The sequence below is a fragment of the Hippopotamus amphibius genome, chromosome 7 (genome assembly GCF_030028045.1).
Source record: "Hippopotamus amphibius kiboko isolate mHipAmp2 chromosome 7, mHipAmp2.hap2, whole genome shotgun sequence".
NCBI lineage: Eukaryota > Metazoa > Chordata > Mammalia > Artiodactyla > Hippopotamidae > Hippopotamus > Hippopotamus amphibius.
Genome location: NC_080192.1, coordinates 69,823,937 through 69,850,030, shown reverse-complemented (window position 1 = coordinate 69,850,030; position 26,094 = coordinate 69,823,937). Strand labels below are relative to the sequence as shown.

General features: G+C 44.0%; 1 pseudogene; it reads right to left on the bottom strand.

Moving 5' to 3' along the window:
• Positions 1 to 20,077: 20,077 nt before the first annotated feature.
• On the bottom strand, positions 20,078 to 21,930 carry LOC130857455 (BTB/POZ domain-containing protein 9-like; annotated as a pseudogene).
• Positions 21,931 to 26,094: the final 4,164 nt, after the last annotated feature.

Sequence of the window (26,094 nt, the reverse complement as noted above, 5' to 3'; positions counted from 1 at the left end):
AAAGGGTTCCACCCCTGGTTGGGGAACTAAGATCCCACATGTCGCACCTGGCGTGCCAATCAAAAACAAACAAACAAGAAGATACTTCTCTGCTTAGAAAATCAAAGAGAATAAACTTAAAAACTAGTAAAGGTGAGAGAGTTTAGAAAGATGACCAAGTACAAAGTCAACATACAAAAATCATGTTCTAATAAATAAACAGTAGCCAATTTCAAAACATCACAGAAAAAGAATCCTATTCACTATACGGAAAGCTAAGAACAGACCTAATAAGAAATGTGAAAGACTTAAATTTAAAAACAGTATAAGTTTTACTGCTGGAAACAAATTGAGGTATAAAGCAGGGCTGCCACACATTCCCTGCGCCCCACTCAACCCCTGCTTCCGGTTCAGGAATGGCTGTGGGGAAATTCTTCTCAGAAGCACCTCTGGACATCACGGGGACCATGAAGAATGTCACTAATAAACAATATTAAACGCCTGGCACAAAGTCTGGTGAATAGTGAGCAACTAACAAATGTTAATTATTTTTCTGGATTCCATGTACAGCTAGAACTCAGGGGCACAGAAATCAGACACTGAACTTGATCTAGTGGTGTTGGCAGATTGGCTGGGATGGTAGAAATGCTCAGGAAGGAGTGTGACATTTCTTTGAACTAAATATGCCACTGAGAGGAGGGGATCTGACTGGATATAAGAGCTCATGGGAAAACGAATCATTCCAGTTCAGAGACAAGACTCACTCAGCGTGTGTGTTTGGGGGTGGGGAGAGCTATTTCACTTTCGGTGACCGGATCACGAGACAATGGGGCTCCTTCAAGTTCACCCCCAAACACCCCAGGTCAGGGACCTACTCTGGTCCCCTCTGCACAGAGCATTAAGCTCGAATTCCCCTCTAGCCACTATCTGGCCCCACATGGTGGACAATGCTGGTGCTCAGCTTGGATTTTTTTTTTTTTCTTTTTTTTACCATTTTTATCCTCCTCTGCCCAGCCCACCCCCAGCAGCCAGTACCCGCAGCTCATTCTCAAAGGGCTGTCCTGAGGCTACAGAGAGCTGGACATGCCTGGGAATTTACTTTCCCCCACAGTTAATAGGGTGCCACAGCTGACCTCTGTGCTAATAGGTTGGGGTCTGAAATAATTAGGGTAAAGTGAGCTGCTGTAACAAAAAATGTAGAGTGACTCAAGGATGAACACAGCTTATTTTCCAGGTAACGTCCACAGTGAGTATTCCTGCTTTCTGGGTGGGTCTCCTGTACGTGGGCATCTGGGGCCCGGGCTCCTCCCCTCGACACTTTGCCCTCTGAGCCCATGTCTTCCAGAGTCACTGTTTCAAGCTGGAAGAGGGACAAAGACCACGAATGGACGTGTGTGAAAGTTTTGGCGGCTGGCCAGGAAGCAGCAGACATCACTTCTAATTACAAGGATGCTGGGAAAGCTAGTCTCGCTGCAGCCGAGCCAAGGAAAAGAGGAAACTGGTTAGGTAAGGAGTCAGAGCCAGTCTCAGCCACGGTGCCTGCGCCACCTCCACTGTTAATTATTTTGGATGCCAGCCCCAGTCAAATGTGAATTTGAGGCTCGGCTTAAATCGTAACTGAGAGATCTTGAGTGAGATTTTTTAGAAAAATAAATGTATTTATTTATTTATTTATTGGCTGTGTTGGGTCTTCATTGCTACATACGGGCTTTCTCTAGTTGCGGCGAGGGGGGCTACTCTTCATTGTGGTGCGAGGGCTCCTCATTGCCATGGTTTCTCTTGTTGCGGAGCACAGGCTCTAGGCCTGTGGGCTTCAGTAGTTGCAGCACATGGGCTCAGTAGTTGTGGCGCACGGGCTTAGTTGCTCCGTGGCATGTGGGATCTTCCTGGAGCAGGGCTCGAACCCGTGTCCCCTGTAGTGGCAGGTGGGTTCTCAACCACTGCGCCACCTAGGAAGCCCCAGAGTGAGATTTTTAACCTCTCAGTTTTTTTAAACCTGAACCAGTGGCTATAATGATGATAATAGACAGCCCCTTCAGGTGTCTTGGAATTATACAGAGGGTCGTTTGTTAGAGACAAAGTCCCCCGGAAATGCTCTCCATTTACCTGGAATGCACCGCCTCCCCCCTGCCTTTATCTAATTTCTATTCCCCATTCAGAGGCTGGGTCTAATTCCCTGTTAAGAGTGCCAGCAACTGTAGCCCTTTGGGGTCCTGGTACCATTGAATAGAAGACAAAAAACAGATTGCTTTGAAGTAGTTTGGGAATTTCCCCGGGGAAACCTGTGGGCAATTCTGGCCACCACCGCACTTACTCCTAACTCAGAAATGTTTGCTTCCTCTCCTGGTGAGCTTTTGGCAATTTGTGGCATTCCTCCCAAAAGCACGTGGATTCTTGGCCAGTGAGTAGCCAAATCCGACAACCAAGAAGGTGAATAACTCAGCTTCAGAGACATACCAAAGAGGCCAGAGACTTATTGGTGCTTCATATTAGAGGAGCTGTGACTTCAGGTTCTCCCACATGTGAGTGGGGAGCCCAGAGCAGCTCTCCAAGCCTCCCCTCAACAACCACCTCTTTTATAAAACCATCTCAAGTGTTTCCAGCTCAAATTAGGCTCCACTTTCCCCAGGGGACTGCATTTCCTAAATGCCACGTATAGAGCTCCCACTTCAATTCACATCCTGCTCTTGTTAGTTTTGTCTCTCACACAAATTAAGTTACTGGAGCTCAGGGACTGTGTCTTCTGCTTCCACACTAAAGATATGCAGATATCAGTAAAAATGTGTTCATCAAGGACATTCCACGGGAAGTGGCATTCCTGGAATGGGATAGCTGTGTTTTGATCCTAAACACCCAAAATAATGGTTAGGATATTGGGATCCTTGAAATGTGATGTTCTTGGGCATTTATCGACCCAAGTCAGCACTGACCCATGTACACGGCGCCACTCAGAACTGAGCAGAGAAAGGGAGCATCTTAGAAGGGTTTTCATTCACTCCATTTGTTCATTCATTCAACAAATAATTATTGCGTTCAAAAATGTTCTTAGCACCAGCAAGGAGCTTAAAGAGAAAAGGGAAGTAAAGACTCCTTTTCCAATCTAGCAGAGTGAGACCAGGACAGAGCAGACCAATAAAGATGGGCAAAGGACAGGCAAGCAATTTAGAAGCAAGGTTGGGGTAGGTATCTTTAGGGGCAGGCATGTGGGAACATGACCCAGAAAGAGGCCCAGAATGGAACAGATTTCAACAGCTGTCTTCACTTTTCAGACTGGCAAACATTTAAAGATTGACAACACCAGGTGTTGCTGGGGTGTGCAGAGCCGACTCTCGCATATTGCTGGGATGGTGTAAATTTGGGCCAACCTTTCTGCACGGCAACCTCACGAAATGTGCCCGTGTTTAAAATGCACATACACATGACTCAGCAATTCCAAACCAGATATTTATCCTATGGGAATGATTGGACAAGTGAAAAAAGATGTCAGTACCAGTATAGTGTATTCACTGCATCATTACTTGAAGAGGGGAAAATTGCAGGCATTGGATTGGGTCACACTCTCATCCTTGAACCAATCCAACAGCCAGAGGGATCAGGTCCATTGGTGGAAGATCGGTCGTGCTTCTCTCCTCTGTTGCCAGGGGATGGAGGAGAACCATGATGGACAGGATTACGACTAGGGGAGGGAAAGTTCCCCAAGGGAAAAAAAGAAGAGCGCTATTACCAGAAGACTGGGGATAAGAAAAACTATTGAATAAACCAAATCTATAGCTGCTTCCATCCACTATAGCAGGACAGGCTGAAGCAGAGGGAGGGATGTTTTCGGTAGAGAGAATGGACTTAACAAATCCTCAGAGAACCTTTACAGTCTGTGACGAAACTCTTTGTCCTAAGAGGATGAGAAGGGACGTTGGGGAAGGTCAGCCCTTGGGAAGGAGAGCCAGGTTGATAAATCCAGACACATGAATAATTGAGTAACTTGAAAGATGTGGTTGAGGCCAGGGGAGAGGGGGAGTTTTAAGAAAAACATAAACAGGACAATCGAGACTGCTATGAGTGGGATCAGGAAAAGTTCTGACCCTGGATGCGCCCATGTCATGTCCACACATGTCCGTGGGACATTGGCCAGCACTGCCTGGTGACCTTGGACAGATGGCTTAATCACTCAAAACCTCAGTTTCCTTATCTCTAGAACAGAGAGAAGAAACCAGCCTCACGGGCTGCCTGGGAGAATTTCACGAGACTATGTAGGTGAAAACCCCCTAACGCAATGTGAGTTGAATGTGAGAAGGGCAGGCCAGAAGGAGCCCTGAAATTTAAACAAAAAGAAAAACAATTTGCATAGAAGACATTAATTATGGTGGCCCCAGGAAGTCTGAAAACCAGAGCTCTGTTCTAGGGTAAGGGGAGTCCTGGAATTTAACTTGGGGCCGGTCGTGAGGGTTACAGTTCTACTTGTGACCTGAAGCTATGTTGAAAAACCAGAACTTGATCTCCTGCAAACTCTTTACCATGTATACATGGGACAACTGTTTACTTTTACATTTTTCTTTTTCATGCACTTTTTGCTGGCTGATTAAACACTTCAGAACAGGAGCTACGTAAATTCCCTGAGACAAGGGTAGGGCACCCTCGCCCCACCACCCTGTTGCTCCACTTTGCCCTGTGCCCAGAGTACTGCGGGCTCAGCTGCCGCCTCGATGCCTTTCCTCAGGATGGAGGACGGACCTTGAATTTCCTTCGCCTCAAGCTCAAAGCCAGTGAGTCTCGTGCCAGCAGGGTGGCAAGCGTGTGTTACTCTGTCCAGGAGGGAAGGAGAGGGGACGCTCCTGGGAAGGAGGGAGGGAGGAGAGAGCCCAGATGCTCCCAGTGCGCCTGACCCCCCCGTGGTCCAGCCTGTGCGCAAAGAGACTTGAAGCAGGAGCCCGGAGGCCACTCTGTGTGGTATTGCACAAGCTCCTGGCCTCTCCAAGCCTCTTTCTTCATTCTTAAAATGGTGGTGGTGCGATCTCAGAGGGCAGCGTGGGGAATGGGAGAAACCCTGCAATGACGGAGCATCATACACAGTGAGGCCCTGAGCCGGTGCCTGTTATCATCACCCTTCCACGTCCCACGGGGTTTACAGGAGGTTGGAGCTTCGGTCTGTGTTCCAGGGTGAGAAGTGGGTGGTCCATCTGGGTCAGATTACCAGGCACAAAAACGAGGCCAAGGATCAGCAGTTATTTCTGAGAGCCCATCTTGGGTTTTTGTCTGGGATCCAAAGCAGCACTGTTGCCATGGACACCAGGAGTTCCTTGCCTGTGTCCAGAGGGAGAACCGATGTGGCGGCCGGGAAATCTCAGAGCTGTTTATGGCACAGGACGGAAGCGGCTCAGAAGCGTGTGCCCGTGGAGAGTGGAAGGGAAGAGAACAGGAAACAAGGAAGGAAGCAGAAGGGAACTTTCTTTCCCTTCCTCGGCTCCTCATTACATGTCCTGAGGCTCAACCAGCCCTGGCATCAGAACCCAGCCATCACCGAATGGCCTCACCCCACCACCAAGCGGTGGGCTTTCCCACCACCAAGAGGCAGGGGCTCCACCGAAACAGATGGAGAGTCTTTGGGGCAGACACTGCACTCCAAGCGAGACAATTCCTACGTGCCTGACTCTGTGCTTGGAGCTTTGGCAAGAAACCAAAGACATGATGGGACTTCCCTGGCAGTCCAGTGGTTAAGACTCCATGCTTCCACTGCAGGGGGCGTGGGTTTGATCCCTGGTTGGGAACTAAGATCCTGCATGCCACATGGCACGGCCAAAAAATAAAAAAAATAAAAATAAAAAATAAAGAAACCAAGGACATGAGAGAAAGGGCCTATTGCCACCAGCTGCTCATAACAAATAGCAGTTTTGGCACAGCCAGCCCTGGTGAGGGGCTTCCCCAGGTCTAAGCCACCAAGTAGAAGAGGAGGTGCCACTAGGCTTGCCTTCGGGCTCATCACTGGTCACTGGTGCCCAGTGTCCAGAGGGACGGCTTGAGGGACAAGAGGGTGCGGTTCTCCGGAGTGTGGTATGGCCCCCCGGTCAACATGGAGGGGGCCACCTGCAGGCTGGGTCGGTTACTTGGCTAGAGAGAAAACACCAGATCGGGGTGGGGCAGACCCAGCAGAAGGAAGGCTGTGCCGTCAAAGATGGCAAAGGCCCCACCGGGGCCACGAGTGGCAGGCAGGCCGGGGTGCTTGGGCGATGAGGGGAGGGGCCCTGCTTCTGGGAGTGAGGCCCTCTTCTTTCCCTCCTCTCCCCCATCCTCTCCCCCTTTTCCTCCTTTCCTTTGATTTAGCAGCTTTCGATGCAGTTATTTCCCAAACAGCTGGATGTCTTGGAGCTTTTACTACTCTCACAGGCACTGAGAGTCTGAAAGCCACCCCGACGGCTGCAGCTCTTCAGTATTCTTCAGTTGGCCAAAAATGTTTCTTCTTAGGGGAAGGAGTAGCTGCACCTACCCGGCTTTATGTTGACTCCTACCCAAGAGTTGGGTGAAACTTTGGGAGGACAGTTGTGCTGCAGGAAACTCCTGGTCTTATCAGCAGCGTGCAGCTGTCTCTGAGATGGATCGTTTCCTTGGAAGGTCACATACTTTTTTTGTGTGTGTGTGCTGGTTGGGTCTTTGTTGCTGCATGTGGGCTTTCTCTAGTTGTGTCGAGCGCGGGCTACTCTTTGTTGTGGTGCGTGGGCTTCTCACTGCGGTGGCTTCTCTTGTTGCGGAGCACGGGCTCTAGGTGTGCAGGCTTCAGTAGTTGCAGCACGGGGGCTCAGTAGTTGTGGCCCATGGGCTCAGTAGTTGTGGCACACAGGCTTAGTTGCTCCGTGGCATGTGGGATCTCCCCTGAGCAGGGATGGAACCTGGGTCCCCTGCATTGGCAGGCAGATTCTTAACCACTGTACCACCAGGGAAGTCTGGAAGGTCACATACTTTATCCAACCCTTCGGGGTGTTGCTCTGAAACTCAGGACCTGGTGGATTGGTCCTTCCTCACGTATGCAGGCCTCAGACCTCTTTTAGCATGTAGGCTCTTTCTTGGGTCATCACACCCTTATGGGGTGAACTGAAATGGATGGAACACTCCTGGAGCTTGTGTTTGGCTGCCCTGGGTGGAACCTTCCCTCTTTCTGCCATGGCTGGGCACACTCAGCCCGTCTAGTTCCAGCGGCACTCATGCCCTGGCATGTGGAGATCTGAATGGAATCTTTCTAGACAACAGACGCCTAACAGTCTCCCTTACCCGCCCACCACCACCGCTGGCTGGAACCATTCAAAATGCCAGCTGAAGCCATCCTTCCAGCTGAAAAGCATCTCGGATCTTCACCATCGACATCCCAGTTGCCCTTTATTCTGCCCCGATAAACTGCTCAGACCGACTCTGCTTCCACTCCTGCCAGCACCCACCTCACCCACAGGGCTCCTGATGGTGCCCAGTGCACACACTGTGCCTCTCCTGGAAAGTCGGTCCCCCTTCTCCTAGACCCAGAGCAGACCAGGCTCTGCTATGCACCTTGTCCCACAGGCGTGCTTGTCATTCTGTTCTCAGAAGCTTGCTGTGCCACCCACATAGGCTTATGGTACCTCAGCTGTTTAGCGTCTACCCCCCAACCCCTCTACCGGGGCAGCTTGAAGGCAGGGGCTGAGCTTAGCACCTGATGGGCGCTTATTACTTATCTACTGCTGCAGATAAGACAGCTGCTAGAAGCTCTAATTGGAGAAGAATAATAGTGCACTGAGTACCTACTATATGCCAGACATCATTACTCTAAGCTCAGTTAATACTCACAACAACGCTATGAGACAAGTACTATTACAGTCCTTACTTTACAGTTAAAGAAGCAAAGAATGATTAAGCAATGTACACAACATCTCTCAGCCACTAAATAATTAAAGCCAGGATTTGAACCCACAGTTTCCACTCTTAACCACTAACATGTAATGCTTTTCAAACTAACTAAGAATGGTCAAGAACTCAGTTTTAGAAGTTTAGAGACCTCAGCATCAAATGCACCAGGGTACACACTTTGGTTCTGACCTTGACTTGACTCAACCAAGCTGAGCATAAATTCTCTCAAATGTAAAATGGACACAGTGATAGTATTTTGCCCTACGTACTGTTTGATTGATTGTAAAACTATACAGATTTACTGTAATCTACAAGAGCAATGCCAGGGTGTGGTGGCCTTGTGAGGCTTTTACATTTGAACTACTGTTGCCAACTCTAATCTCAACAGTCACAGAGAATTTCCTGGAGATCATGCAGGATATCTCCTTCAGACTTGACAGAACCAGGCTATCAAAGGCTGTGCACTTGAACTCCTTTTTTTGGACACTGACTTTCCCTCAAAGTATCATTTGCTTCCATGATCGCTGCCCCTGTGTGTGGGACCCTCACTGTGTACTTGTGATGGTTGGGTTTCTTGTGGGCATTGCTGGTGGACACCCTGAACGTGACTCAGTGTCCCTTTCATGAGGGTCACAGGGATACGTCTCTAACACGAGTATTGTCCTCATCTCAGGCACAACGCCACAAGGAAGGGAACTGTTTTGATCTTTAATTGCTGCTATTTCTTAGGTAGGAAATAATCCTTATTTGGGAAAGTATTTTGATTAACTGTGAAGCGTGGGGGTAGGAGCCCAAGATCTGCGTGTTTCCATAGACCAAGCAACTCAAGATAAGACACAGACTGCTCAGCCTGAGATAAAGAGGGGAATTTGACCTCTGAGAAGGAGGAGAGGAAATTCAGGGAAGCTGGGGGAGGAGTGGGAAGGGATGCCTGTGAGATGGTCGGTGAGGTGAACCAGTGGCAGAGAGGCTATATTAATTTGTTAGGGCTGCCATAACAAAGTACTGCAGGCTGGGTGGCTTAAACAAAAGAAATTTAATTTTCTCACAGTTCTGGAGGCTAGAAGTCTGAGATCAAGGTGTCAGCAGGGTTGATTTCTTCTAAGTCCTCTTTCCTTTTCCTACAGGTGGCTGCCTTCTTCCTGTGTCCTCACATGGTCTTCCCTCTGGATACGTCCTAATCTCTTCTCAAAAGGATACACCAGTCATATTGGATTAGGGCCCATCCTAATGACATCATTTTCCCCCCATTTTTCTGTTTTGACTTTTTAAAATTTTTTTATTTTATTTTGGAGTATAGCTGATTAACAACATTGTGATAATTTCAGGTGCACAGCAGAGTGACTCAGCCATACCTATACATGTATCCATGCTCCCCCAAACTCCCCTCCCACCCAGGCTGCCACGTAATATTGAGCAGCATTCCCTATGCTATACGGTAGGTCCTTGTTGGTTACCCTTTTTAAATATAGCAGTGTGTACATGTCAGTCCCAAACTCCCTAACTGCCCCTTCCCCCAACCCTTCCTCCCTGGTAATCATAGGTTCGTTCTCTAACTCTGTGAGTCTGTTTCTGTTTTGTAAATAAGCTCATTTAAAAAAAATACTTATTAATGGACTTCCCTGGTGGCACAGTGGTTAAGAATCCACCTGCCAATGCAGGGGGCACAGGTTCGATCCCTGGTCCGGGAGGATCCCACATGCCACAGAGCAACTAAGCCTGTGTGCCACAGCTACTGAGCCTGTGCCCTAGAGCCCTTGAGCCACAACTACTGAAGCCCACGTGCCTAGAGCCTGTGCTCTGCAACGAGAGAAGCCACTGTGATGAGAAGCCCGTGCACCACAATGAAGAGCACACCCTGCTCACCATAACTAGAGAAAACCTGTATGCATGCATAGCAACAAAGAGCCAATGCAGCCTATATATATGTTTGGCTGTGCCAGGTCTTGGTTGAGACATGTGTGCTCTAGTTCCCTGACCAGAGATCAAACCCAGGCCCCCTGCATTGGGAGCACAGAGCCGTAGCTACTGGACCACCAGGGAAGTCCCCCTAATGACATCATTTTAAACTTCATCTTTAAAGACCCTGTCTCTAAGCACAGTCACATTGTGAGGCACTGGGGGGTTAGGACTTCAACATATAAGTTTGGGGGGAGCATAGTTCAGCCCATAATAGGAGCCAAAGGATATTTCAAGACTACCCTCCATCCTCCCAACCTTGTCTTCCTGTGAAAATCTTCACTAGCTACTTTGTGTGAGTGGAATCTTTTACAGAGGTCAAAGAAAAGGTAAGCTTGGCATCTGAGAGCCATGTGTCGTGCAAGAGAGGTAGCCTTTGTGGGGTCAAGAACCATGAGAAAGGAAGCCTCCAGGGAAACAGAAGGAAACTTGCAACATACTTTGGACCTCCCTGAGGCCTGGAGACCTCGGCTAGCATCTGGTTTACATCACTGATCATGTTTCCTTCTTGGCTGTCATTGTCAGGAAACTTGGAGTCATATTGGGGGTCCCTAATAAGAAATGTTCAGGAACTTATGCAGAGTTACTCCCCAAGCCGTATCCTACTATTTGGCCTTCATTTTCTCTTGCTCCTCTATTGTGAAGTTTTCTTATCTTTGTCTACCCAGCATCCCTCCATACAGTCCCTACAAAGCTGCCAATCATAGTTCCAAGGTCCATCCTCTAACCTCATTATAGGCTGGCCAAAGTGCCCCACCCACATGATCACAAGGATGACCATTAACTCAAGATGAGTCAATCAGAGAATTACCTGAAATTGATATAGGGAGAGAGATGTTGTCAGCTATTTGCTAATTTGAAAGAGCATGAGGCTTCCAGGAACTGTCTTTCCCACCATTTGGACACAGCCTCATTTATCATGAGGCCAAGAAGAGGCAAGCAGAGCTGAGAGATGGAAGAAGACAGAGTCTTGACAGTATCATTTGAGCCTCAAGATCTAGCTCTACCTAAAGCCAGGTCTACCGCAGGATCTACCTATAATTGGAGCTAATAAATTCTCTTTTCCCACCATGCACGGGGGTGCAGACTGGAGGTAAAGATCAGATTAGTTCTGTTTCTTCTTTCAAGTTCACAAGAGAGCCCTCAGTTTGAGCACAAGGCCAAAGGGGCAATGCTTATCTTTGAGTCAGAAACCATAAGGGCAAGTCCAGTTCTAGGTCTTTGACCTGGATAGACTATGGAGTTAGTTACTAGCTAACAGAGTTTGTAAACTCAAATAGAATACCTGCCCACTAGAATATTATATTTTCAGAAAATCCCCAAAGCATGGTGAACAGTGATCTGTGATTGCTCAAGGTCATCTCAGTCCCTGCAATTATGCTGAGAGGAAGGGGCCACTAAAGTAGCCCCTGATGGGGGGTCTTCCCCTACACCTGACTCAGAAGTGGCCTTGGAAATCCCTACACAAGGGGGGTCCTTACAATTAGTAGGAAGGGGGTCGGTTGGGTTGGCTTGTCCAGACACGACTGTGTTGCCTGGGCTGTCCCTGTTCCTGCCCTGCAGAGCATGGAGTATCCTAGGAGCTATGCTGCATGGTGTTCCCTTCTCTCTGTTACCAAATGGGAGACTTATTGCATTGTTACTGTTGTCTCTCTGTCGTTGGGTTCTGGTATGTTGGAGGTGGTGGTGATAGTGGTTAAACTTATCTTTTAGCTATAGGCTGCCAAATCCATGAAAGGCTGCTTTGAAACCTGATGGAAGAGGAAAACCCATCACCCAGAAATTCTGGGCTTGGGACTGAATGTGGCAACTAAACATGGTTTTGGTCTTTAGTTTTTGTTTATAGAGGGGTATTTATAGAATTGTATTTATAAGAAGAAGGATGATTTTGTTTGTTAAGATCCCTTCCCAGGAGGGACTATTTTTCTGACCCCATGTGGTCTTGAAGGGTCTGGGAGTCAAGACACTCCCACCCCTATTTCTATCTCCACAAAGACAGAACCTAGCCCAAACTGGCCAATCAGTGAGCCTCCTCTCTATCCATAGTGATTGGTTCAGTTATGGACACAGGACCTAAGCAAGGCCAATCGTGATTGACAGATAGATGACCATTAGAGAAGAGAAGTCCTCTCTACCCAGAGAAAGCTGAAGAAGTAAAGGTGGCTTCAGTCAGCATAGATCCTCTTTTCCCAAAGGTTCTCCAGTCATTCTATCATTAGAGATTTTTCCCTCGCTGTTTCACCTTGTGAAAATTTGGAACCTCAAACCATCAGTTTTCCTTTGACCCATGGCATGAGTTATTTAGATGATATGTTTTAACTTACAAATCTACAGATATTTTGTTGCTACCAACTAAATTCATTGTTTTTGTTAGAGAATGTGATCTGTATGAATCTGTACCTGATAGGTGTGTTCAGTTCTTTGAGCTTTATTTAGATTTGCTTTATGTACTAGAGTGTGGCCAAGTTTTGTAAAACATATCTTGGGTGCTTGGAAAAAAATATTTTCCTAAGTTGATTAGTGCAGAGTGCTATGTAAGTCAAACACTTTGTATTGTGCAAATCATCAATATTCCTACCGATTTTTTTTTAATCTACTTGGCCTGTAAATTACAAAGAGGTGTATTAAAATCTCCTATTACAACGACAGAGAAGTCAATTTCTCCTTGTTATTCTAATTTTTGTTTTCTATTTTTTAAAAGCGACAATTTTTTAGAGCAGTTTTAAGTTCACCGCTAAATGGAGCAGGAGGTGTAGAGATTTCCTATATACCCACTGTCCCCACACATGCATAGCCTCCCCCGCTATCAATATCCCCCACCAAAGTAGTACATTTATTACAGCTGATGAATTTACAGTGACATGTCATCACTCGAAGTCCATAGTTTACATTAGTGCAAGCTTGGTGCTGTATAATCTATTTGTTTGGACAAATGTATAATGATGTGCATCCACTATTATAGTATCATACAGGATTATTTCACGGTCCTGAGAATCCTCTGTGCTCTACCTGTTCATACCTCCATCAACCCTAATCCTTGGCAACCACTGATCTTTTTACTGGCTCCATAGTTTTGCCTTTTCCAGAATGTTGGAATCATATAGCATGTAGCCATTTCAGATTGGCTTCTTTCACTTAGTACTGATAATATATATTTAAGGTCCTCCATGTGTGAATGTAAGTCTTCAACTCCTTTGGGTAAATACCAAGGAGCACAATTGCTGGGTCCCGTGGTAAAAGTATGTTTACATTTTGTAAGAAACCGCCTAGTTCTTTTCCAAAGTGGCAGTACTATTTGGAATTCTTGCCGGCAGTGCATGAAGAGTTTCTGTTGCCCAACATTCTTGCCAGCATTTAGTGTTTTCACTATTTTCAATGTTCTGGATTTTGAACATTCTAATATATGTGCAGGGGTATCTCATTGTTATTTTACTTGGCATTTCCCTGATGACTTATGATATGAAGCATCTTTTCATATTTTTATTTGACATCTGTATTTCTTCTTTGGTAAGGTGTCTGTTAAGGTCTTTGATCTATTTTTTAAAAATTAATTTTTATTGAAGTATAGTTGCTTTACAATGTTGTGTTAGTTTCCACTGTACTCTTTGATCCATTTTTAAATCAGGGTATTTTCTTATTGTTGAGTTTTAAGAGTTCTTTGCATATTTTGAATAATAGTCCTGTATCAGATGTGTCTTTTGCAAATATATTCTTTCTGTCTGTGAGTTGTCTTTTCATTTTCTTGACAGTGACTTTCCAAGAGCAGGAAGTTTTAATTTGAATGAAGTCCAACTTATTAATTTTTTCTTTCACGTGTCATGCCTTTGATGTCATATCTAAAAAGTTATCACCAAATCCATGGTCATCTAGATTATTGTCTAGACCATTTTCTCCTATGGTATCTTCTAGAAGTTTCATAGTTTTGCATTTAACATGTAGGTCTATGATCCATTTTTGAGTTAATTTTTGTAAAAAGTGTAAGGGCTATGTCTATACTCTTTTTGTTTTACATGTTGGTGTCCAATTGTTCCAGCACCATTTGTTGAAGAGACTGTTTTTTTCTCCACTGAATACAGTGCCTTTGCTCCTTGTCAAAAACCAGTTGACTATATTTATGTGGTCTATTTCTGGGCTCTCTATTCTGTTCCATTGATCTATTTGTCTGTTCTTTTGCCGATACAACATTGTCCTGATCATTGTAGCTTCATAGTAAGTCTCGAAATCAGATAGTATCCGTTCTCCAACTTTGTTCTTTTTCAATATTATTTTGGCTATTCTTTTGCCTTTCCATAAAAAACTTTAGAATTAACTTGTCAATATCTACAAAATAACTTTCTGGGATTTTGATTGAGATTGTGTTGAATTTGTAGATTAAATTGGGAAGGACTGACATCTTGACAATCTTGAGTCTTCCTATCCATGAATACGGAATGCCTCTTCTTTAGTTCTTCTCTGATTTCTTTCAACAGAGTTTTGTAGTTTTCTTTGTACGTGTGTTCTTGCATATAGTTTTTAAAATTTATACCTAAGTATTTCATTTTGGAAAATGATAGTTTAAATAGTATTATAGTTTTAATTTCACATATTACTTGCTCATTGCTGGTATATGGGAAAACAATTAACTTTTGTATATTAACCTCTATTTTGTAAACTTGCTATAATTGCCTATAGTTCCAGGAGATTTTTTTTATTCTTTTTTTTTAAATTTTATTTATTTATTTATTATTTTTTTGGGGGTACACCAAGTTCAATCAACTGTTTTTATACACATATCCCTGTATTCCCGCCCTTCCTTGACTCCCCCCCCTCGAGTCCCCCCTATTCTTTTGAATATTCTACATAAATAATCATGTCATCTCTGAACAAGAACAGTTTTATTTCTTCCTCTCAAACAGTATACCTTTTATTTCCTTTTCTTGTCTTATTGCATTAGCTAGAATTTCCAGTATGATGCTGAAAAGGGGCAATGAAAGAGGACATCCTACCTTGTTTCTGATTTTAGTGGGAAAGATTCTGATTTCTCACCATTAAGTATGAGATGATATTTTTTTCCCTTAGATTGAGGAAGTTTACCTCTATTCCTAGTTCACTCAGAGTTCTTATCATGAGTGAGTGTTAGATTTTGTCAAATGCTTCTTCTGCATCTGTTGATATGATTTTTCTTCTTTAGCCTGTTGATGTTATGGGTTACATTAATTGACTTTGAAATGTTGAACCAGCCTTGCATAGCTGGGATAAATCTCACTTGGTTGGACTTCCTAGGTGGTGTAGTGGTTAAGGATCTGCTTGCCAATGCAGAGGACTCAGGTTTGATCCCTGCTCCAGGAAGATCTCTCATGCCAAAGAGCAACTAAGCCTGTACACCACAACTACTGAGCCCATGTGCCGCAACTACTAAGCCCACATGCCTGCAACAAGAGAAGCCACAGCAATGAGGAGCCCATGCACCACAATGAAGAGTAGCCCCCACTTGCCACAACTAGAGAAAGCCTGTGTGCAGCAATGACGACCCAGTGCAGCCAATAAATAAATTAATTAATTAAAAACAAAATTTCACTTGGTTGAAGTGTATAGTTGCTTTTATACATTATTGGATTCAATTTGCTAATGTTTTGTTGAAGATTTTTGCATCTGTGTTCATGAGAGATATTAGTCTGTATTTACTTTTCTTATAATGCCTCTGTCTGGCTTTGGTATTAAGGTGATATTGGCCTTACAGAATGAATTAGGAAGTATTCCCTCTGTTTCTATCTTCTGAAAGAGATTGTATAGGATGAATAAAATTTCTTCCTTAAATGTTTGGTAGAATTCACTGGTGAACTCTCTGGGTCTTGTGCCTTTTGCTTTGGGAGGTTACTAATTATTGATTAAATTTTTAAAATAAATATAGGCCTATTCAGATTATCTATTTCTTCTTCTGCCTTTTGTGATATTTAAATGAGCATATTGTGTCTTTCAAGATATTGGCCCATTTTATCTATGTTATCAAATTTGTGGGTATAGAGTTGTTCACAGGATTCCTTTATTATCCTTTTAATGTTCAAAGGATCTGTAGTGATGTGTGTTCATCTCTCTTCTTACAATGCCCATCTGTTCTTGGATGCTGAATATTTTATCATTAGAGACCTTAGCATATTAATCATAGTTATTTTAAGTTTCCTGTCTGATAACTCCAACATCCAAAGTCTGGTTCTAATGCTTGGTCTCTCTCTTCAAACTGTTTCTTTTTCCTTTTAGTATGCCTTGTAATTTTTTTCTTTCTTTTTTTTAAAAAATTATTTATTTATTTATTTATTTATTTGGTTGCACTGGGTCGTAGTTGCTGCAGGCAGGCTCCTTAGTTGCAGCATGTGAACTCTTAGTTGCAGCATGCCTGCGGGATCTAGTTCCCTGACCAGGGATTGAACCAGAGCCCCCTGCATTAGAAGTGCAGAGTTTTATCCACTGCACTACCAGGGAAGTCCCTGTAATTTTTTCTTAAAAGCTGGGCATGGTGTACTGGATAAATGGATCCATTATAAACAGGCCTTTAGTGATGTGCTGGTAACTATAAGGAAAGGGGAAGCATTCTACAGTCTTATGAATAGATCTCAGTCTTTTAGTGAGCCTAAACCTCTGGGCTCTAAACTTCACAGTGTTTTTCAGTTTTTTTCTGCTCCTTAAGTGGGACAGGAAGAATAGAGTGGACTGGAATTGGCTATTTCCCTTCCCCCAGGGAATTTCTGATAAAACCCAGCAGGTTAGGCTTTGATTACTTAGTTTCTTCTAAGGGCAGATCTTGTTAAGAAGAACAGAGTGCTCTTATATATTTAAAAGTGGTTCCTCCCCTTGCTCAGAGAACAAGGGGATTTTTTCCACTGATATTTACTGTGAGAACCAGGTAGAGCTCCTAGAGGTAAAACTCACAAAGCAGGCTCCCTCCTCCAGCCCCCATTAACTGGGCCCCCCTGTAGTTTTTAACTCTCAAACTTGTCCATACCTAGCCTCCAGCAATTCATGAATTACAAGTCTGTCCTACCCCACACTGGTTCCTGCTGTAGTATTTTTTAAAAATCAAGCTGTTAGTCTTTGTCTTTTAACTGGAGATTTTTAACCATTTACATTTATTACAGATTAAAAAAAATTTTTTTTTTTGCCATCTCGTGCTGCATATGAGGTCTTAGTTCCCTGACCAGGGATTGAATTTTCACTCCCTGTAGTGGAAGTGTGGAGTCTTAACCACTGGACTGCCAGGGAAAGTTCCTATTACAGATACATTTGAATGAATTTTCATTTCTTCTTTTATGCTTTTGTGTTACTTTTATTTTTTCTTATTTCCCCTCTTTTATTGACTTTGATTGTATTTTTTCCCTTTCTGCTTTTTTTTCTTACTATTTTTAAATGGCTATTTTAGAAATTTTAACACAAATATTTAACAAAGTCCAAAGTTAGTATGCATGCTAGTTTGGGTTGCCTCAGAAGCAGACCTTGAGGTTAGAATTTGAGTAAAACAGTTTAGTGGCGAGGTGGCTTGAGTAAACACTGGTAAGGGAAAAGGGAGATGAGACAGGGAAGGGAAGGAAGCCAATCAGGGGTCTCTCTTTAGTTTACCAATGTGGCCAGCTAGAGCTAAACCCCAACAGGAAGCTCAAGGAAACAGTGTAGAACATGTGCCAAGGAATAAGGGAGCTGGAGTCATTAGCTGAGGGCTTCTTTTGGAGATGCTAATTCCTTAGCACTTCCAGCTTATCCTGCTCATGTACAGGGGAGCCACAATGGTCAGAGGGACCCCACAGGAAAAGTTTCAAATGCCACCAGTTATAAGTTAAGCTTGAGTCCAGAAATGGTAAAGCTCAAGGCTATACAGGCAAGGCATTGATAGTATCTGTACAGTTAGTATCTTTACTCTCCTCCCCAAAATACAAAGGCCTTAGAATGCTTTGACTCAAACCATTCTCTCCCAAATTATATGCTCTGCTGTCCAGAATTTTAGTTCTTTTTAACCACACAAATAAGAGATGGTGATGATGATAATATATAAAGTGTTTGTTCAGATTTCTCCATATGCCTATAATTTTTATTGCTCATTTTTCATTTCTAATACCTTTGATTGTTCTTCTGAGATCATTTTTATCTTTCCTGAAGTATATCTTCTGAAGTTCTATTAGTCAAGGGTCTGTGGGTGTAAGTCCTGTCTGAAAATGTCTTTATTTTGCTCTTGTTTTCAAGTGAGAATCTCCCTGGGTATAAAATTCTAGACTGACAGTTATTGTCTCTTTGTATTTTGAAGATATCACTGAACTGTTTATTGGCCTCTGTTTGTATATTGAGAAGACATTCCCAATTCAGTTTGTCATTCTTGAATTTAGTCACATGGCTACACCTAGCTATAAGGGAGGCTGGGAATTATAGAACTTTAGTAGGTTAAATTACCTTCCTATTTATTTATTTATTTATTTATTTATTTATTTGGGTTTTTTTGGTTTGTTTTTTTCCACTAGCAGAAAGACAATCTTCACATTTAATCATGCAATTTGAAGCTTATCCTACTATTCCAATACTGATAAATCACTCACAACTCCATCACATTAGGAGGAAACAGCTGACCCACTGGCTCTTTGTACACCCATGACTAATCTGTCTCTAAGACAAAAAGGACCCCCGTCGGCCCCACCCCTCCTCCAAGCAGGGTGTGCAGAGGACCTGATCGAGACAGCCAGCCAATGGGAGAACACTGGGAATGAGCAAAAACTGGACACAATCTCATCAAGTTACATGGGGCAGTTAGCACTGGGATGGAAATTACCCAGACACACAGAGCCAGTTCAAGCGACAACTGTCAGATGAGATCATTTCAATGAGGATAAGAGGAAAGCTTCTTAGGACTGATTTTTTTTTCCAATTGTGGCTGAGTATTATGGTCTGGGGAAAAAACAGCAACCACTGATCACCACCATGCATGCAGAAAAGGCCCACTTTTGCATTCCTGACACCAACTGGCAGGACGGCTGCCTCCACATGGCTCCACTAACCTGTGGCAAACTGAGGACGGGTCCAGTCCAACCGGAAGTTGGTATACATTTATCTATATGTACTTCTGAACATTAAATTAGCTGGTGGGATAATCACTATTTCCTTGACAACCTCCCAAGCTTAAAGGCTGGATACATTTCAGGAATGACAGGTTAATAACTTGGCAACTTGATTATTAACTCCAGTGTCCACAGATTGATTTGCTTATTGTATATTTTGCTGAACTTCCTCAAAAGATTTTCCGTGTCAGACCAGGTGCCATGATGAGCTGCATCTGTGCCTCATTTAGGAGAAGCACGCGATATTTCTCAGCTCTAACCCACGCTCAACCGTTCAAATTTAAGGAAGGAAAATTATGGCATCTAAAGGGATTACAACAAGTGATTTGCTTTTTGAGCCTTTCAAGAAGATCTGGAACACCTATGATTCAGCAAACGGAGAACAACTAAAAGAAATAAAAAATCATTTAATTGCCAGGGCAACATGCTCCGTAAAAATAAACACTCTGTGGAAACCCACTTCCTAAATCATGCCTCCCGGTAATGAAGCCCTGGTATATTCTCTTCCATCTCCATGTTCGTGTGCCATTTTTGTATTCCAACCATGGCCTGTTACTTCCTTCTGTGCCCTTTGCAGCGTTATATTAAAGAAGGGATTTTTTAAAATAAATTTATTTATTTGTTTATTGGCTGCTTTGGGTCTTTGTTGCTGCACACGGGCTTTCTCTAGTTGTGGAGAGCAGGGGCTACTCTTCGTTGTGGTGTGCGGGCTTCTCAATGCGGTGGCTTCTCTTGTTGCAGAGCACGAGCTCTAGGCATGTGGGCTTCAGTAGTTGCAGCACATGGGCTCAGTAGTTGTGGCTCATGGGCTCTAGAGCGCAGACTCAGTAGTTGTGGTGCACGGGCTTAGTTGCTCCATCGCATGTGGGATCTTGCTGGACCAGGGATCAAACCCATGTGCCCTGCACTGGCAGGCAGATTCTTAACCGCTGCACCACTAGGAAAGTCCTGGAGGTAGGGTGTTAATGGTGGATTTGATGAAGATTGAAGACCCACTTTCTCCCCCTGGAGACTAGCCCGATTTGAACAAATTGAGCAGAAAAAAGCAGCCCTTTTGTGTCCTTGGGAGGAAACCTGTTCTGTGTCCGTTTCTGCAGCCAGGTCTGCTTCTCCCGGGGAAGAGGGGGGCAGCGTCCACAGGGATCCCTACTAGGGGAGGACACGGTTCCTGGGCCCACCTAATTCACTCCACTAGTGCGCCTCCTTTATTGGTGCTGCTGGTTGGGTGAGCGCGAGTTGGAGCCTGGGCTGGAGGGCAGTGAGTTGCCTCTGGGGGCCTGCAAGGTGTGGGGGTCGAGCTGACTGGCTGGGGTGGAGTTCCCTGTCTCCAATTCCTCACTGTTTTCCTCTTTCTGGCTGCTCTCCTGCTCGGGACATTCAGTGGACACAGTGGAACACCTCACTGGCTGTGCTGAGTGTTCCAACAATTCAGATGAAGGAGGTGGGCTGTCTTTCAAAAGTCACTGATGGCCAGAACTTGCAGGTGACTTTAGTTCTGTTGGCTACTATGGTCCACTGCTACTGGTTGGTGGAAACCTCAATCCAGTATCTGTAGCTCCGATTGGCACAGTCCCACAGTAATAACCGTATAGACCTGATCGTGTATGGCTGTGACAGTTGAACCACGCTTGCACAACTTCCTGGATGATGACAAGTATAGCCAGAATCCCAAGCATAGTTCCTGGTGTCCCCACTCAGCAAGGCATTTCGGCTCAGGCTGACTCCTTCAGTCATGCTGGCACCATCAGCAATTGTTGCAACGTCCTCCAAGGGCACTATTAGCTCCTCCTCCAGAGTGAAGGTGTTGTTTGTAAACATACATCCAAAACCCACAATATGAAAAATCTTATTCACTGTGCTGTGAGTCCCAGCTATTCGAATATACCTGCAGACACAGGCTGGCAAATACAACTTTTACCAAGAACATCACAGGTATTGTGAATGAGCAATCACTCTGATTCAATCAAGTTCATCCATTGACACTTCAGTGAAGTATGAATAAGACCGGCTATCTGGGTCCCACAAGAGTATCCGCATGTGACTGATAATGGACAGCTGACCCAGCTTGATAGCTTGACCTCTATGCCAGAATGGCAGTCATCATCAATCGGGTGCCTAGAAAATCCATGATGCAAATCATTATTTTGAGTGTCACCATCCACTAAGGCAGACTTCAGCTCCCCTTTTACCACCTGGGCTCCATGCTCATAGTTGCAATGTTTTCTTCTGGTATGAGCATGCCTCTGTAATTAAGGTCCGTGTCCCAGCTCTCTGATCAAACTTTAATAGCATTCAAAATGGCATCAGGAGACAACAGTCCCAAAGGCTTCACAACATTCAGAAGTTCGGTGCGGCTCATCGGAGGCAAACACACAGCCTGCATGATTCCAGCGTGATTTCCTTTGAGTTCTGTTTACACCAGTTTAACAAGGCTGTGAAAATATCTTTTTAGGGGACTGCAAATGAATCTCTTAATATGATGTTTAAAAGTGCTGTCTTAGAAAGGGGGAGGAGGCTTCTGCTGGAGAGCACCTCCTGAGCATTTCTGTCCATAAACACGTAGCACATGCAACTTAACTTGGGAAGCGAGTAGAGACTGGCAACATCAAAAGTCATGCAGACATTCTGAATGCTAAGTAGGGTGCAGAGGTACTCAGAGGCAGAATCCTCCAGCTCTGGAAATCCATATTTATGAGCCAGGCTCAAAAAGTCCAGCAGCACCTCCTTCTCATCTGTCAGCCTCCCCAGCCCAGTGTGTTGAATAGCTGTATTTAAGCAGCATTGTGATTGCTTCCGCAGTGGTGTCTTGGAGAGGGATTTCGACTTCAGGCTGCGATTCTCGCATTCCACCGTACAGTAATGCTCGAAAATATTGGCACCTCGCTGCTAAAATTACCCTGAGGGCAGGAGAACGTTCCTTTTCCACAGCAAATGTGACGTCGCTATATTCTTCCCCAATCAACAAGACACCAATATGTTCCGACAAAATGTGCACGTGATCGATTTCCCCCACTGCAGTCAAGCGGTGAAAAGGGTGGCTGTCGCTCATGTTGTAGAACAGATGACAGTCAGGGATCCCCGCGATGTTCCTGTGTGACCTCACCGCTCGCACAGATGCCTCTTCCGCCCGCCCCACACCCCCCGCGTAGCCATCATCCCCTCGGCTGCTGCCCTGGCCTCCGCCGCCGCCTACCTTCCTGTTTAAATTTGCGGTTCTGACATAAGGAAAAGGAGGACAATGGCTCCTGGGCTGGGCAAGTAGCAATCTCTACCACAGCCTGCCTTTTGGCTATTAAACATCCATTTTATACTTCCTTCCTCCATCTAGAACACACTCATCCTCCAAAAGAGGAACCTTGAAAATCCCACCCTCTGACATGTAGCTCAAAGTTCAGTATCCTTAGGTGACATGAAGTCTTTGTCAGGCTCAGAGGTGACTCTTTGCGTTCTAGTGACCTATAAGCTAAATGACAACCCATCTGATGAACAGTGATTGGGAAGAATAGGTTTTAGTGGCTAAAACTCTCACTCAAAAGAGGGGAGAGTGGGCAGCATGTAGCAGTCACTGATCCATAGCAATCAGCAAGTGCGGTGAGTAGGATAACAGAGACCTCCAGCCCTGGTCCACTGCCTGGTTCACTGCCAAATTCTCTGGGTCTTTTATCTCATCATCCCACTGCTTCATAGTCCATGGTTTCATTTCTGAAAGTCCAAAATGGCTTCTGGAGCTCCAGCCCTCACACCGATGTTCCAGTCAATCGGATGGTACAAGGAAGGGAGAGACCCCACATGAGGTAAAGGTCCTGTGGTCGTGGCTCAGCCTTCTGGGGTTCTTCCCTGTCTCTCATCTTCCATGGCCACACCTGTGTGGGCACTGGAAGGTCTGCTTCATGGAGCCTCATTGCCTTCACAGTCTGCTTCTGCTAGTGCAGATTTGGGATTTAGAGTGTATGTTGAAGGGGGGTGAATTAACTCTCACAGGTTACATCAGGCCAGTCTTGGGATTTTTTTTTTGGCAGTAAAGTTCCCTGGAAAACTTAGTAGACTTCCAGGCTTTCTTGCTTCCATGTGGAACCAAGATTGTTTCTTTTAAGCCTCAAGACCAACATCTTTCGGTTACTGTCTCTGCTCTGTCCATTCTTCTCCCTTTGAAATACTCTATTTCATTGCTTCCAAGGCACACATTTCTGGAACTTTTTATTGAAATGTAACATATTTACATAAAAGTGTACAAAGCACAGTATACAGATTGACTAATTGTCACAAACTGATCACACCTGTGTGACCGACAGCTCAAAAAACAGAACGTTACCCATAGTATAAACCTTCTAACTACTTACGACTCCCCTCAAGGGTAACCACTATCCTGACTTCAAAGATCATAGATTTGTTTTGCCTATTTTTAAATTATATAAAAATTACGTATAAAATTATGTATAACTGGAATAATCAGTATACATTTTTTTGTGTCTGGATTCTGTTGTCCAAAGCCCTGAATGTTTGTGGGAATCACCTATATTGTTATGTGTGACCATAATTTGTTTACTCTTATTGTTATATAGTATTCCACTGTGTGAATATACCACCAATTATTTACCTATTCCACTGTTGATGGGCATTTTGGGGGTTACCTATTTGGAGTTGATACAAATAGTGCTGCTATTCTTGTACTTATCTTTGCTGAATTTATATTTGTTTTTTAAGAACTTTTATTGAGATACGGTTAACATACAATAAACTGCATATATTTAGAGTGTACAGTTTGCTGAATTTATGTACATGTTTCTGTTGGGTGTTGTCTCAGTTACCTATCACTGCATGACAGGCTCATTTTAGTACACTCATTGATTCCATGGGTGAGGAACTTGGATAAGATACAGAAGGTATGGTTTGTCTCTGCTCTACCTTGTCTGGGGCTCCAGCTGGGAAAACTCCAGTGGCTTGGGGTGATTCAATGGCCAGGGGCTGGAATCATGTGGAGACTTCTTCACTCATTTATCTGGTGTCTGGGCTGGGATAACTCAAAGACTGGGCTCAACTGGAACTAGACGTCAGGGTTCCTGTCCACAGCCTCTCCATGTGGCTGAGGCTTCCTCGCAGCATGGTGGCCTCATGGAGTCAGACATCTTACCTGCAATAAGAGAAAGTATTCTAACAATCAAAATGGAAGCTGTAAGACCTTTTATGACCTGGTTTCAAAAGTCACACAGTGTTGAGACTTCCCTGGTGGTCAGTGGATAAGACTCCAAGCTCCCAATGCAGGGGGCCTGGGTTCAATCCCTGGTCAGTGAAATAGATCCCACGTGCCTGCCACAGCTAAGAAGTCCCAATGCTACAACTAAAAATCCCACATGTTGCAATAAAGATCCCATGTGCTGCAGCTAAGACCCCTCACAGCCAAAATAAATAAATAAATAAAAATAATAAATAAATATTAAAAAAAGTCACACAGTCACCAACACCACACTTTATTGGTCAAAACGGTCATAAACTCTCTGCGATTCAAAGGGAGTGGATATAGACATCAACCTTTTGATAAAAGGAGTGTCAAAGAATTTGCAGCTGTGTTTTAAAACTGCCATGTACGTTGGACTAGGATTTTTGGGTTTTAGGGTATGCATATGCTTAGCTCTAGTACTTCCACCCAATTGTATAGCATAGTTGTATCAATTTATACATGAGCAATGAATGAGCATTCTAGTTGCTCCACATTCCTGTCAACACTTGGTGTCATCTTTTTCATTTTAGCTATTCTTGTGGATGTAAAGTAATAGCACAGTGTGATCTTCTTTTTTTTAAGCTCTTTATTGGCATATAATTGCTTTACACTCTTGTACCAGTTTTTGAGGTACACCAAAGTGAATCAGCTGTATTTATACATATATCCTCATATCACTTCCCTCCCATGGCTCCCTCCCACCCTCCCTGTCCTGGCCCTCTAAAGCATCACCCATCATCAAGTTGATCTCCCTTTGTTATACAGCAACTTCCCAATAGCTATCTATTTTATAGTTGGTAGTGTATCTATGTCTATGCTACTCTCTCACTTTGTCCCAGCTTCCCCTTCACCCCAACACCCCCCAGCCCCATGTCCCCAAGTCCATTCTCTACATTTGCACCTCCACTCTTGCCCTGTCACTGGGTTCATCAGTACCATTTTTTTAGATTCCATATATATGAGTTAGCATACAGTATTTGTTTTTCTCTTTCTGGTTCACTTCACTCTGTATGACAGACTCTAGGTCTATCCACCTCATTACATATAGCTCCATCTCATTCCCTTTTATGGCTGAGTAATATTCCATTGTATATATGTGCCACATCTTCTTTATCCATTCATCTGTTGATGGGCATTTAGGTTGCTTCCATGTCCTGGCTATTGTAAATAGTGCTAAAATGAACATTATGATACAGGTTTCTTTTGGGATTATGGTTTTCTCTGGGTATATGCCCAGTAGTGGGATTACTGGGTCATATGGTAGTTCCATTTTTAGTTTTTTAAGGAACCTCCAAACTGTTTCCCATAGTGGCTGTACCAGCTTACATTCCCACTAACACTGCAGGAGAGTTCCCTTTTCACCACACCCTCTCCAGCATTTATTGTTTCTAGATTTTGTGATGATGGCCATTCTGACCAGAGTAATGTGGTACCTCATTGTGGCTTTGATTTGCATTTCTCTAATGATTAGTGATGTTGAGCATCTTTTCATGTGTTTGTTGGCCATCTGTATGTCTTCTTTGGAGAAATGTCTATTTAGGACTTCCGCCCATTTGTGGATTGGGTTATTTGCTTTTTTGGTGTTAAGCTGCATGAGCTGCTTGTATATTTTGGAGATTAATCCTTTGTCGGTTGCTTCATTGGCAAGTATTTTCTCCCATTCTGAGGGTTGTTTTCTTGTCTTGTTTATGGTTTCTTTCGCTGTGCAAAAGCTTTTAAGTTTCATGAGGTCCCATTTGTTTATTCTTGATTTTATTTTCTTTATTCTAGGAGGTGGGTTAAAAAGGATCTTGCTTTGATGGATGTCATAGAGTGTTCTGCCTATGTTTTCCTCTAGAAGTTTTAATAGTGTCTGGCCGTACATTTAGGTCTTTAATCCATTTTGAGTTTATTTTTGTGTATGGTGTTAGGACGTGTTCTAATTTCATTCTTTTACATGTTGCTGTCCAATTTTCCCAGTACCGCTTATTGAAGAGGCTGTCTTTTTTCCATTGTATATTCTCG